This window comes from Triticum dicoccoides, chromosome 6B (assembly GCF_002162155.2).
Source record: "Triticum dicoccoides isolate Atlit2015 ecotype Zavitan chromosome 6B, WEW_v2.0, whole genome shotgun sequence".
Classification (NCBI taxonomy): domain Eukaryota; kingdom Viridiplantae; phylum Streptophyta; class Magnoliopsida; order Poales; family Poaceae; genus Triticum; species Triticum dicoccoides.
Window position 1 is genome coordinate 449,407,858 of NC_041391.1, and position 13,719 is coordinate 449,421,576.

Genomic DNA, 13,719 nt, shown 5'->3' on the forward strand with positions numbered 1-13,719 from the left:
TTTGCCGCTTTGGTGCGCCGAACAGAGTCATCACCGACAACGGCACACAGTTCACAAGCCACACCTTCATGCAATACATTGGAGACCTTGGCAGCAAGGTCTGTTTTGCTTCCGTGGCACACCCTCAGAGCAACGACCAAGCAGAGAGGGCAAATGCTGAAGTGATGTGTGGCCTGAGGACGAAGACTTTTGACAGGCTGCACAAGAGCAAAAGGCGCTAGATTGATGAGTTGCCGGCGATTCTTTGGTCGATCAGAACGACGCCAAATTGAGCCACCGGCCAAACACCCTTTGCCCTGGTATACGGGGCAGAAGCAATTCTCCCCACGGAACTCATATACGGGTCACCTCGAGTGCTCACTTATGATGAGCTTGAGCAAGAGCGATTGCGGCAAGATGACGTGACGCTCCTCGAGGAAGATCGTCTTCGGGCGGCTGTGAGAGCAGCATGCTACCAGCAAGCCTTGCGCCGCTACCATAGCCGCAAGGTTCATGCCCGAAGCTTTGAGGAAGGCGACCTTGTTCTTCGGCGCGTTCAGTCGGCCAAGAATTCCAACAAGTTGACGCCAAAGTGGGAAGGCCCTGATCAGGTAACACGAGTCACCAGGCCTGGCGCAGTCCGCCTGGAGACCAAAGATGCCATTCCAGTGAGCAACTCCTGGAACATCGAGCATCTTCACAAGTTTTACCCATAAGGTGTGGCTGCCGGGCCCCTCGTCAAGCCACCTTTTGTACAAGCCTTGCCGACAAGGCATGTAACCCTCTGTACAAAGCCAGGCGTAGACCCTGAGCATAAATAAATGAAGCACTGGCACCCTAAGTTATAGCATGCATGCTAGGTTAAGTCTCTCCCTCGGTTAGGGTTGATAGTGCTTAGTGGCGACTAACCCCTAGCATAGAGGTCGAGTTTGCGCCTCTCCGTTCCTTTCCGTCCTCTTTGGTTCGCAGGGTACATGGGTGTTTCTGCTGAGCTATATGGGAGAAAGAGAACAAGCCGACGCTCCGGCCCTGGCAAACCAAGCTTGCTGGGCGCTGAAGACACGAGGGTCCACCCACGGCAAGATAGGGTTGCCGGGGGCTGCGGATTCAGATAAGTTTTCTTATCCCCTGTTATACATTTCCGTATAAAATTAGAACGTATGAAGCCTCTTTTTATTCCAAGGCTGCCGTGCTCCCTTCATTCCTGCCACCCGAGAAACTCTTCTTGGCTCGGAATTTGGTTGTAGCCGCGGCGGCAAGGAAGCAAGCGTAGGGACCACCCCTACTTCACCCATGCCTCCACCAAAGGCATGAGTATGGTAGAATGGAGTAGGGGAGCGGCAAGGCCTGCTGCCGGGCAACGATGTTTATGTTAAAAATAACAAGGATTCGTTCCTTGGTATGGGCTTTGCTCACACACACAACACCCGGCAAGTACCCTTTTTCATTGATACGTTCCATACAGGTACAACTCATACGGAATGTAAACATGAGCAAGGGGATTACAAGTTTTAATTCTAACTAAGGCCCATAGGCTTTACAAGCTAGAAAAATATAAGGTGCCCGTAATCTCTTTCTTGTCCCTCTCCTCAGGAAACGGAAAAAGAAGGCAAGAGGGCAAAAGGAGCGCCTGGGCGAGGTACGAGCAGCAGAAGGCGCCAAGAGAACATGTCAGTGGCCGCCTAAGGGAGGGCTGGTGATGATGGTGTCGGGAGAAGAGCTGGAAGATGAGGCAGTGGTCCGTTAAAACGCTACGAAGGCGTCGGTGCCATCGTACTCCGACTTGGCGGCCCGCCACCCGCCTTCTTCGCCTTCTCCAGCCTCCCTGCGCTAGCCGCCCAAGGAGGTGACCCCGAGAAGTTCAAGGAGCCGGCCCCACTGGGAGAAGGGGCCCGGTGCAGATGCTGCTGCTGCCGACACCGCCCTGGGACGGCAGGTCCGGCACCTAGTCGGACCCGTCATCCTCTCGCCTGCTACCCTTGTCGTCGCTGCCGCTGTCCTCCTCGTCACTCTCGCTCGAGGAAGAGTCTTCGTCGTCAGAGGATCTCTCCATGTAGCACTACAGGCGAGTCCCGAAGTCTCCAAAGACCTTGACGGAGAGGAGGCCATTCTCCATTAATTTGAAATAGAGAATGAGCCCCGCCGTCAGGCTGTGGATGCGAGCGAAGGTCTTCCATCCGCGATAGAGATACATGACATGAGGAGCTGGGAAATCAACATCGGCCCATGTGCCGCTGTTTCCACAGCCCCTCATATGCAATCTCAGCGCCTGCGGCGGGTCGAGCTCCATCTCCCAAGCAAATGGGGTGGGGAGGCGAAGGTGACGACGCTCCAACCGGCGTAGCCTGATGAAGAACTTGCGGGACTGGTCTCGGACATGGCCCTCCATTGGGAGAGGGACCACCGGCGGAGGCGAGGCCGACGCGTCGCCCCGTCCTCCTCTTCCCCGAGCACCAAGGCAGCCTCGACCGTGCCCCCTCCCCCTTCCCCTCGCGGCCGGCTCCGCCGACACGGGCTCTTGGGGAGGAGGGGCGCGTTGTCGAGCAGAGACCCTCACCGCCACCGTCGAAGCATCAGCTAGCCCTCTCTCCATGACAGAATGGAGGAAGAAGCAAGGATGGGGAGAGGCGGATGGCGAAGGGCTGAGGGGTGCCGTCCCTCCCGCTCCCCTCCTTATAAAGGGACGGGGTCAGGGCTCGGCCGCCCCTCTCAGCCAATCCAGCTTAGTAAGGTAACAGGGGGCGAGGCTGTCGACCACGCTCCTCGCCCAATTGAAGGCATGTGGGTATCAACCCACGCACACACGTCTTCCCGTATTCCGCGCGCCTGTCACCCACCCTGCGCTGTGCATGCGGCATACGTGGCGCGAGGGGCGGGCGTAGTGGGATGCGTGGAATGACGGTTCCAAAGAAGAAAACGTAAATGAGCAGCGGCCCCACAGTCTTGAAGAGACACGCAAGCCGCCTCTTTACCATTCACCACAGGGTCACGCAAGCACACTTCAGTCACCCCATGTGCGATCCCCATGTCACGCATTCAATGTGAATCTTGGGGAAGCGCGGCAGACGAAGGGTTACCACGTTCAAGACCGGCCCTGCCTGCCCGCGCACCGTTCTAGGCCTAGCCCAACAACATGTCGCGCTTATGTGTGGCCCAGGCCCGGGGGCTCCTGTCGGTGTACAGAAGTTGGGGTTCTACTTTGCACCCCTCTACCTGTGCACAGGTAGTCAGAGTCACACCCAAGGCCATGCTTGGCAAGGCAAGGGAAGGAGGCCGAGGCCACAAGACGGTCGAAGCAATGCCAAGACAGAGACACGAAGAGCAAGAGGCAAGATGGACTCCCCCGGGAAGGCCTTTGCCGGGGCAGCCTACATAGCCACGGCAAGAACCTTGCCGAGGCAACTTGCCCAATGCCAGCAGAGCGCGCCACCCTTGAGCCCCAGGTTTTCCAACACCACCAACCACGTTGGGACCAAGGCTCGGGAGGCGCCTCTATGGTGGCATACAGATCTTTGTGAAGACAAGAAGCACACAGAGGTGGATAAGGATTAGAAGACGACGAACCTCAGCGAGATCCTTGCCGAGGAGACCCACAAGACCTCCGACAAGATCCTTGCCAGGGACGACCACGGCGCCATGACAAGACCCTTGCTGGGGCCCCGGCAAGGCCCTTGTCGAGGACATCCACGGGGCCACAGCCAGGCCCACGCCCGCCAAGTTTCCAACGCTGCTCCCATGCAGCTGCCAGCCCACCAGCTAGGCAGGCACCTGCGTGTCGATGTGAGGCTTCCAAGCTAACTCAGCGCATGCCTACGTGGTGGCATGCAAATATTTTGTGAAGGCCCTCCCACCGCGCCACCTCAGCAGCCTGCCAGCCTACATGGCGCTGACCGCCTCGCTGGCCCGGGCACGTGTTGAAGCAGGGTGGAGTGGCGGTAAAGCGAGAGGGACACCTAAGAGGCGCATTAAATGTGTCTTGTACCGTAATGGCTAAGCGACAAGCTTAGCCACCGTACACCGATGCCACCTCCTGTGTGCCACTGTGGCGATCCCCTTGCCTATAAAAGGAGGCCCGAGGCATCCAGGAGAAGGATTGGGACCCTGGGACAAGTCACACTCATCGTAGCTAGCTCAAGAACTCCAAGAACACTGATATACACACCAAAGAAGGACTAGGGTATTACGCATCCTTGCGGCCCGAACCTGGGTAAACGACCCTTGTGTTTGTGCTGATTGCATCCCGCTCTTCTCACGACCCCGCGCCCCCGCAACCGTAGTAGGGATTCCCGTGATCCCATAGGTGTCGTTTCCACCGACACAAATGTTAGAGATCTCCAGATATTGTTAAACTTTGTTGTCCATAGTAGCAAGGAAATTAGTTGCTAGCCTCCTAGGAAGATGCATACCTTTGGGGGGGGGGAGGCAACCGCACAATGCCTTCCAGATAGTACGACGGTCGTCTGATGCCTTGCTCATGGCGCACATATATAGATGTGGAAATGCTCCTAGAGGGCGAGCTGATATGTCAAACAAGAGTTGAATACTCCATTCAGCCCATGCCACAACATCCTCACACCTAGGGTTTTCTAGCTCGAGGGTGTTTCACTCCATCATCTCGATCATTTTTAGAACCCTCCCTATTAATGGGCTTGCATGTACATAAAAACATAAAAATTATGACAGCATAAAAGTTCCTCCCATATTCCAAAAGAAACTCAATGATCGATATTACAATCATGTTTACATAAAGGAACAACACCGTCTAGGCCAAACACAAGCCAAATTACAATCTGACGCTAGAATCTACCAAAGTTTGCCATACAATGACTAGTAGTATTTCGATAACATCATATGTGAGTAATACAAGTTCTTTATCCCTTCACATGATACTTGATCTCATGGACTAGGAATGCGATGATCGATTATGCTCCACACTTTTTCTCATGTTATTAGCTTCTAGGCAATGAGATTCAGTGTGAATGTCCAAGTGAGAGTGCAAGCTATCGACCAGAGGGGGGTGGATGGGAGTTTTAAAAAAAATCTTAAAAGATGTGAGTTCTTCGAAGAATAACAACATGAAGAATAACTAAACAGAAGATAGACTACAATATGCATGCAGATCTGAGTAGCGACAAAGTCATCATGAAAAAATAGGACATGCATAGGAAGTAGCTGATCATACAAATGCAAGAATAGAGTAATATGAACTAAATAATGCAAAACTAAAGACAAACAGAACAAGGCATGAACTGATGAAATTTTGCAAGTCTTCAGACAAAGTCTTCAAGAGGAGGGAGAAACATTCTTCAACACGGATGTGGAAATTAGGGAGTTGAATAAATAGAACCGGATTGCTTGATGAAGATAATGAATTTGTTTGACCAGTGCCAGTTGTTACGACAACTGTACATCTGGTTAGGGAAGCTTGAGATTTAACTCAAAATACATAGTCTTCTCCTTATTCCTCTTGAGATAAGGTCACTTAGACCTCGCCCAGTCACGCATGGCAAGTCTTCAAGGTAGACTTCCAAGACCTTCACAGACTCGTTCTATGGCACTCCATAGTTTCTTCTTGGGTGCTCAGAACATGACGCCTAACCGTCTGGAAGATCACAGTCTTCAAAGGTAAGTGTCGGATCACACACGACAATCTCTTCAGTGATGCTCAATCACTTTGCCTTTGGGTGTAAGGATTTCCTCCCACTTAGGATTCTCTCAGATTCGTGAGAGGATAGATTGCTCCAGTTGACACTTGTCAATCAATCACTTGGAGCAGCCAGCCAACAAATGGTTGGGGGGGGGGTATTTATAGCCCGGGGTCAACCCAACATGAACTGGCTATCATGCCCCTCCAAACAAGATGTTGTCAGAATAAGGATCCACTCGACAGCTGGCGCTAGCACTAAAATGGTCGGAAATTTGGCTCTCAATTTCCTCACGGCAGGAGAGTCGCACAGGCAAAATCCTAACTCTTTGGTCAGACCAATTTCATCAAGGACCAAAAGACATGTGTCTCTGTCACTAAAGAACTCGACTGCACTGCAAGAGATTTTCAATGTCTTCACTTGAAGAAATAGGTAAGTTTGAGCATCACTATGAAAATACGCCTATGTATCACCTAGACCCCCTTTAACTGTACGGTGTTCCCTATGACTCAAATAAAGAATAAAGAAACTAAGAAAACAAAGTATTCAAGCTTCTAATTCTTCACTTCAATTTCTTCAAAGGCCGCACCAAATTCTTCAGTGTAAACATACATTTTTAGGGGTTATCTTTAACTGTTAAACCAAACCTTCAAGGACTTTTCTCCTGTGTATACTCACAAACACATTAGCCATTTGTCTTCAATACTCCAAAACCACTAAAGGGGCACTAGATACACTTACACCAAGGAGATCCATTGGGTTGCAAGAGTAAGTCCTTCCATGACCGTGCAGTAAATGATGAATATTGGTGACGGCTATCCAGAACTGGGATCCATGCCTCTTGGAAGCTGTGGCTAGAATTGTATGCTGAAGGTACTTATGCTTAATAAAATCTAGCCATAGCCCTCTCACCGATTCGGATCTTCCAAGGCCACTTGGTCATCAAACACTAGTTCATAGGTTTGGTGTTAATGATGCCTAGGCCCCCCATCTCCCTGGAGGCACAAATGGTACTGCAATGTACCATGTGGTATTTTTCCTTGCCTAATTCTTTTCCCCAGAAGAAACGAGTGTTAGGGAACGTAGATGCAATTTCAAAAAAAAAATCCTACGCTCACGCAAGATCTATCTAGGAGATGCATAGCAAGGAGAGGGGGAGAGTGTGTCTATGTACCCTCATAGACTGAAAGCGGAAGCGTTTGACAACGCGGTTGATGTAGTCGAACTTCTTCTAGCTCCAACCGATCAAGTACCAAACGCACGACACCTCTGAGTTCTGCACACATTCAACTCAATGACGTCCCTCGCCCTCGATCCAGCAAGGCGTCGAGGAAGTAGACGAGTTTCATCAATAGGACGGCGTGGTGATGGTGATGTGATCCATGTAGGGCTTCGCCTAAGCACCGCGAGAATATAATCGGGGATGTAAACTATGGAGGGGGGCGTCGCACACGGCTAACAATTGATGTTGTCTGTTGTAGGCGCCCCCCTCCCCACATATATATAGGTTGGAGGGGAGGGGAGGCTCTACTAGTAGGCCAAATCCTACTTGGGGTCCTCCCCAATTCGGCCTCCCCCCTTTCCTTATTTTGCTGGAGAAGGGAAGGGAGAAGAGAGAAAGGAAGGGGGGCTGGACCCCCTTTGTTCCTTCTCCAATTTGGCCTCCTGCCTAAGGGGGGCGCGCCACCCCTTGTTGGCTGGTGTGCTCCCCTCTTATGGCCCATATGGCCCATATCTTCTCTCTGGGGGTTCCGGTAACCCCTCCTGTACTCCGATATGTACCCGGTACCTTCCGGAACACTTCCGGTACGAATACTATCGTCCTATATATCAATCTTTACCTCTCAACCATTTCGGGACTCCTCGTCATGTCCATGATCTCATCCGGGACTCCGAACAACATTCGGTCACCAAATCACATAACTCATATACTACAATATCGTCATCAAACATTAAGCATGCGGACCCTACGGGTTCGAGAACTATGTAGACATGACCAAGACACCTCTCCGGTCAATAACCAATAGCGGAACCTGGATGCTCATATTGGCTCCCACATATTCTACGAAGATCTTTATCGGTCGAACCGTTATGACAACATACATTATTCCCTTTGTCATCGATATGTTACTTGCCCGAGATTCGATCGTCGGTATCTTCATACCTAGTTCAATCTCGTTACCTGCAAGTCTCTTTACTCGTTTTGTAATACATAATCCTGCAACTAACTCACTAATCACTTTGCTTGCAAGGCTTCTTATGATGTGTATTATCGAGAGGGCCCAGAGATACCTCTCCGATACTTGGAGTGACAAATCCTAATCTCGATCTATGCCAACCCAACAAACACCTTCAGAGATACCTGTAGAGTATATTTATAATCACCTAGTTACGTTGTGACGTTTGATAGCACACAAGGCATTCCTTCGGTATCCGGGAGTTGCATAATCTCATAGTCGGAGGAATATGTATTTGACATGAAGAAAGCAATAGCAATAAAACTGAACGATCATAATGCTAAGCTAATGAATGGGTCTTGCCCATCACATCATTCTCCTAATGATGTGATCTCGTTTATCAAATGACAACACATGTCTATGGTTAGGAAACTTAACCATCTTTGATCAACGAGCTAGTCTAGTAGAGGCTTGCTAGGGACATGGTATTTCCTCTATGTATACACACATGTATCAAGTTTCCGGTTAATACAATTCTAGCATGAATAATAAAAATTTATCATGAAATAAGTAAATATAAAATAACAACTTTATTATTGCCTCTAGGGCATATTTCCTTCAGTCTCCCTTGCACTAGATTCAATAATCTAGATTACATTGTAATGATTCTAACACCCATGGAGTCTTGGTGCCGATCATGTGTTTGCTCGTGGAAGAGGCTTAGTCAACGGGTCTGCTATATTCAGATCCGTGTGTATTTTGCAAATCTCTATGTCTCCCTCCGTGACTTGATCACAGATGGAGTTGAAGCATTTCTTGATGTGTTTGGTTCTTTTGTGAAATCTGGATTCCTTCGCTAAGGCAATTGCTCCAGTATTGTCACAAAAGATTTTCATTGGACCCGATGCACTACGTATTACACCTAGATCACATATGAACTCCTTCATCCAGACTCCTTCATTTGCTGCTTCCGAAGCAACTATGTACTCCGCTTCACACGTAGATCCCGCTATGACTCTTTGCTTGGAATTGCACCAACTGACAGGTCCACCATTCAAAATAAATACGTATCCAGTTTGTGACTTAGAGTCATCCAGATCAGTGTCAAAACTAGCATCGACGTAACCATCTACGACGAGCTCTTTGTCACCTCCATAAACGAGAAACAATCCTTGGTCCTTTTCAGGTACTTTAGGATGTTCTTAACTGCTGTCCAGTGATCCACTCCTGGATTACTTTGGTACCTCCCTGCCAGACTTATAGCAGGGCACACATCAGGTCTGGTACACAACATAGCATACATGATAGAACCTATGGCCGAGGCATAGGGAATGACTTTCATTTTCTCTCTATCTTCTGCAGTGGTCGGGCATTGAGTCTGACTCAATTTCACACCTTGCAACACAGGCAAGAACCTTTTCTTTGACTGATCCATTTTTTATTTCTTCAAAACTTTGTCAAGGTATGTGCTTTGTGAAAGTCCTATTAAGCGTCTTGATCTATCTCTATAGATCTTGATGCCCAATATATAAGAAGCTTCACCGAGGTCTTTTATTGAAAAACTTTTATTCAAGTATCCTTTTGTGCTATCCAGAAATTCTACATCATTTCCAATCAACAATATGTCATCCACATATAATATTAGAAATGCTATAGAGCTCCCACTCACTTTCTTGTAAATACAGGCTTCTCCGAAAGTCTGTATAAAACCATATGCTTTGATCACCTCAACAAAGCATATATTCCAACTCCGAGATGCTTGTACCAGTCCATAGATGGATCGCTGGAGCTTGCACACTTTGTTAGCACCTTTGGGATCGACAAAACCTTCTGGTTGCATCATATACAACTCTTCTTTAAGAAATCTATTAAGGAATGCAGTTTTGACGTCCATTTGACAGATTTCATAATCATAAAATGCGGCAATTGCTAACATGATTCAGACATACTTAATCATCGCTACAGGTGAGGAAGTCTCATAGTAGTCAACTCCTTGAACTTGTCAAAAACCTTTTGCAACAAGTCGAGCTTTATAGACAGTAACATTATCATCAGCGTCAGTCTTCTTCTTGAAGATCCATTTCTCTATAGGTCGCCGATCATCGGGCATATTCACCAAAGTCCACACTTTGTTCTCATACATGGATCCTATCTCAGATTTCATGGCCTCAAACCATTTATCAGAATCTGGGCTCATCATAGGTTCTTCATAGTTTGTATGTTCGCCATGGTCCAGCAACATGACTTCCAGAACAGGATTACCGTACCACTCTGGTGTCGATCGTGTTCTGGTTGACCTACGAGGTTCGGTAGTAACTTGGTCTGAAGTTGCATGATCATCATCATTAGCTTCCTCTCTAGTTGGTGTAGGCATCACGGGAATAGATATCTAATGAGCTACTTTCCAAATTGAGAGAAGGTACAGTTAACTCATCAAATTCTACTTTCCTCCCACTCACTTCTTTTGAGAGGAACTCCTTCTCTAGAAAGGTTCCATTCTTGGCAACAAAAGATCTTGCCTTCGGATCTATGGTAGAAGGTGTGCCGAATTGTTTCCTTAGGGTATCCTATGAATACACACTTCTCTAATTTGGGTACGAGCTTATCAGGCTGAAGCCTTTTGATGTGAGTGTCACAACCCCAAACTTTAAGAAATGACAACTTAGGTTTATTGCCAAACCACAGTTCATTCGGTGTCGTCTCAACAGATTTATACAGTGCCCTATTTAATGTGAATGCAACTTTCTCTAATGCATAACCCCAAAACGATAGTGGTAAATCAGTAATAGACATCATAGATCGCACCATATCTAATAAAGTACGGTTATGACGTTTGGACACACCATTACGCTGTGGTGTTCCAGGTGGCGTGAGTTGTGAAACTATTCCACATTGTTTTAAATTAAGGCCAAACTTATAACTCAAATATTTGCCTCCGCGATCAGATAGAAACATTACTTTTTGTTAAGATGATTCTCCACTTCTCTCTGAAATTCTTTGAAATTTTCAAATGTTTCAGACATGTGTTTCATTAAGTAGATATACCCATATCTGCTCAAATCATCTGTGAAGGTTAGAAAATAACGATACCCGCCGCGTGCCTCAACACTCATCGGACCACATACATCGGTATGTACTATTTCCAATAAGTCATTGGCTCACTCCATTGTTCCAGAGAATGGAGTTTTAGTCATCTTGCCCATGAGGCACGGTTCGCAAGTATCAAATGATTCATAATCAAGTGATTCCAAAAGTCCATCTGCATGGAGTTTCTTCATGCGCTTTACACCGATATGACCTAAACGACAGTGCCACAAATATGTTGCACTATCATTATCAACTTTGCATCTTTTGGCATCAATATTATGAATATGTGTATCAAAACAATCAAGATTCAACAGAAATAGACCACTCTTCAAGGGTGCATGACCATAAAAGATATTACTCATATAAATAGAACAATGATTATTCTCTGATTTAAATGAATAACCGTCTCGCACTAAACAAGATCCAGATATAATGTTCATGCTCAACACTGGCACCAAATAATAATTATTCAAGTCTAAAACTAATCCCGAAGGTAGATGTAGAGGTAGCGTGCAACGGCGATCACATCGACCTTGGAACCATTTCCGACGCGCATTGTCACCTCGTCCTTAGCTAATCTTCGTTTAATCCGTAGCTCCTGTTTCGAGTTACAGATATTAGCAACCAAACTAGTGTCAAATACCCAGGCGCTACTATGAGCATTAGTAAGGTACACGTCAATAACATGTATATCAAATATACCTTTTTTCACTTTGCCATCCTTCTTATCCGCCAAATACTTGGGGCAGTTCCGCTTCCAGTGACCAGTCCCTTTGTAGTAGAAGCACTCCGTTTTAGGCTTGGGTCCAACTTTGGGCTTCTTCCTGGGAGTGGCAACTTGCTTGCCATTCTTCTTGAAGTTCCCTTTCTTTCCCTTACCCTTTTTCTTGAAACTAGTGGTCTTGTTAACCATCAACACTTGATGCTCCTTCTTCATTTCTACCTCTGTAGCTTTGAGCATTGCGAAGAGCTCGGGAATTGTCTTTTCCATCCCTTGCATATTATAGTTCACCACGAAGCCTTTCTAGCTTGGTGGCAGTGATTGGAGAACTTTGTCAATAACACTATCATCTGGAAGATTAACTCCCAGCTGAGTCAAGTGATTATGATATCCAGACATTCTGAGTATGTGTTCACTGACAGAACAATTCTCCTCCATCTTGCAGCTATAGAACTTGTTGCAGCTATAGAACTTGCTTGAAATATTAACTTCAACTCTTGGAACATCTCATATGCTCCATGACATTCAAAACGTCTTTGAAGTCCCAATCCTAAGCCATAAAGAATGGCACATAGAACTATTGAGTAGTCATTAGATCGAGCTTGCCAGACGTTCATAACATCAGCATCTGTTCCTGCAGCAGGCCTTTCACCTAGCGGTGCACCAAGGACATAATTCTTCCATGCAACAATGAGGATAATCCCAAGTTACAGACCCAGTCCATATAGTTGCTACCATCATCTTTCAACTTAGCTTTCTCTAGGAACACATTAAACTTCAGGGGAACGGTAGCACGTGCCATTGATCTACAACATAGATATGCAAATACTATCAGGAGTAAGTTCATGATAAATTAAGTTCAATTAATCAAATTACTTAAGAACTCCCACTTAGATAGACATCCCTCAAGTCATCTAAATGATACGTGATCCAAATCAACTAAACCATGTCTGATCATCACGTGAGATGGAGTAGTCATCAATGGTGAACATCTCTATGTTGATCATATCTACTATATGATTCATGTTCGACCTTTCGGTCTCCAGTGTTCTGAGGCCATGTCTGTACATGCTAGACTTGTCAAGTTTAACCCGAGTATTCTGCATGTGCAAAATTTTCTTGCACCCATTGTATGTGAACGTAGACCTTATAACACCCGATCATCATGTGGTGTCTCAACACGACGAACTGTAGCAACGGTGCATGCTCAAGGAGAACACTTATACCTTGAAATTTTAGTTAAGGGATCATCATATAATGTTACCGCCGTACTAAGCAAAATAAGATGCATAAAGATAAACATCACATGCAATCAAAATATGTGACATGATATGGCCATCATCATCTTGTGCTTTTGATCTCCATCTCCAAAGCATCGTCATGATCTCCATCGTCACCGGCTCGACACCTTGATGTTCATCGTTGCATCATGGTCGTCTCGCCAACTATTTCTTCTACAACTATTGCTACCGCTTAGTGATAAAGTAAATCAATTACATGGCATTCGTATTTCATACAATAAAGAGACAACCATAAGGTTCCTGCCGGTTGCCGATAACTTTTACAAAACATGATCATCTCATACAATAACATATATCACATCATGACTTGACCATATCACATCACAAGCATGCCCTGCAAAAATAAGTTAGACGTCCTCTACTTTGTTGTTGCAAGTTTTACGTGGCTGCTACGGGCTTCTAGCAAGAACTGTGCTTACCTACTGCACAAAAACCACAACATTGATTTATCAAGTTTGCTGTTTTAACCTTCAATAAGGACCGGCCGCAGTCAAATTCGATTCAACTAAAGTAAGAGAAGCAGACACCCGCCAGCCACCTTTATGCAAAACTAGTTGCATGTCTGTCGGTGGAACCGGTCTCATGAACGTGGTCATGTAAGGTTGGTCCGGGTCGCTTCATCCAACAAAACTGCCGAATCAAAATAAGACATTGGTGCTAAGCAGTATGACGATCACCACCCACAACTCTTTGTGTTCTACTCGTGCATATCATATACGCATAGACCTGGCTCTGATACCACTGTTGGGGAACGTAGCATGCAATTACAAAAAAAATTCCTATGCCCACACAAGATCTATCTAGGAGAT